Here is a 1,708-nt window from a genome sequence, read left to right as displayed (position 1 = left end):
TCCTGCTCTCATTTGTGCACTGTAAGGTGTACAAGGCTGTTAATTCTCCCACATTTTACGTGTGTCGTGCACAGCCAAGCAGCACTCCAAGCTGGTTTTGTGTGTTTCCCACTCTTGTACATCTCTTCACACTAATGCCTGCTTCCTTTCATGCTGTAACAAATCGTGTATCTCCTCTTTATGCATATTTACCGTGTCTGTTCAGATGCACTTTTTCTGCCTTTCTGCAGAAATGTGCTGTGCTGAACTGTACTGCTGAACTGTACTGGCTACACCTGCATATACACGTCCACTGCCGTGGTAAACACACGTAACTTGCTGCTCTGTAGACACAGAAGAAGCCTAGCCTGTCTCTCATCACGTATAAATGGACACATTTTTGCCCCTAAATAATTACCGGCCGAAGCTGCTCTGCCAGCTTGTAATAGCCTCTTGCCTGTGGCTTTGTTTTGAGAAGAAATGTTATGCTTCAAATTGAGTTTGGATACTGCTACTTCCATAAATTGTCTTAACGATGTCTAACAACGAGCGTAAATGAAGGGTAGCAGTAGTGTTTGGCAGTGTATTTTGATACCGCTGCAGTCCTGGGGTTCCACACAAACACACGCTCCAGTAATACCAAGGCTGTGAGGAGCTGACATCACTGCAGTCTCTGACACCCAGCTCATGCGTTGCTCCGCCCACTCTGCATCTCCCTTCCACCTCACTTTAGCTTTTCACCTTCCTTCATGTCTCCCCCTTCCCATGGGCATGGATTTCAGTGATGCTCACTGGTGTTGAAAAGGACAATTTTGTGGATCATTATTTTGTTATTACAGTGATGAGTGTTAACTATTTTTCTGCTGACATTTCATACTGGAACAACGCCCAAAGCTGCTCAACAGCAAGTGTGGTGCCTGCTGGGAGGCAGCTGCTAGCACAAGTGCATGTGCAGACACAAGTGCACATGCTCTGGGAATCTCCAGCAGTTTTGTAGTGCCCTTCAATGAAAGCAGGAATTTATTCTTCTGCTGAGCTCTTTAGATGTGCTTTTGTTCTGAATGTGCTTTTCAACTTACTCTCTCTCCATGTTGGTGTAAATCTTTTTTTGTTCATTCCTGCAGTCAGTCTTGGAAGGCTCAAAGGGCCAACAGTCCCGGTGTTTTTTCCCGAGCAGGACCAATCCTACCACACGTGTAGAGAAGACTGTCCTAGCAACTTGACGTTCTTCTCCCCAATGCGATGGCTTTTTCCTACGGTCAGAAAGTTTAGGGAAGGCCTTGTTTTCAGTATAGCAAGGAACGAAAATGCCGCAAGTGCATCCTGTTTTATTAGCTGAATCTATACCAAAAAATAAACAGACTAAATATGTAGCATCAGGATTAATATTTGGTGTTTGACTTCTGTTTTTTAATAGGCTAGAAGAGTAAGGGTAGTGTGAAACGGGGGATTGTAGCTGGGTGTTAAGGGTCGAGGGACCGAGGTACCCACTCCACAGGTTGCTGCTGAGCTGTGAATCTCTTTTAGGTGGTGAATACGATGTTGCTTGTTGGCATGGAAGTTTCTTCAGGGTTTTGTTTTTTTTTTTTAAAAAAAAGCATCTGTATAAAACAACGGTACCCTTATGTTTTAGAATGATGTACCTTAAAAATAAGTAAACTAGGAGAAATGCAGAGCAAAATAAAAACACAAGAAAAAGTAAATGCAGCAGCAAGGTGAATTATCCTCA

The sequence above is a fragment of the Buceros rhinoceros genome, unplaced genomic scaffold (genome assembly GCF_000710305.1).
Source record: "Buceros rhinoceros silvestris isolate BGI_N320 unplaced genomic scaffold, ASM71030v1 scaffold5752, whole genome shotgun sequence".
Classification (NCBI taxonomy): Eukaryota; Metazoa; Chordata; class Aves; order Bucerotiformes; family Bucerotidae; genus Buceros; species Buceros rhinoceros.
This window is presented reverse-complemented; position numbering follows the sequence as displayed.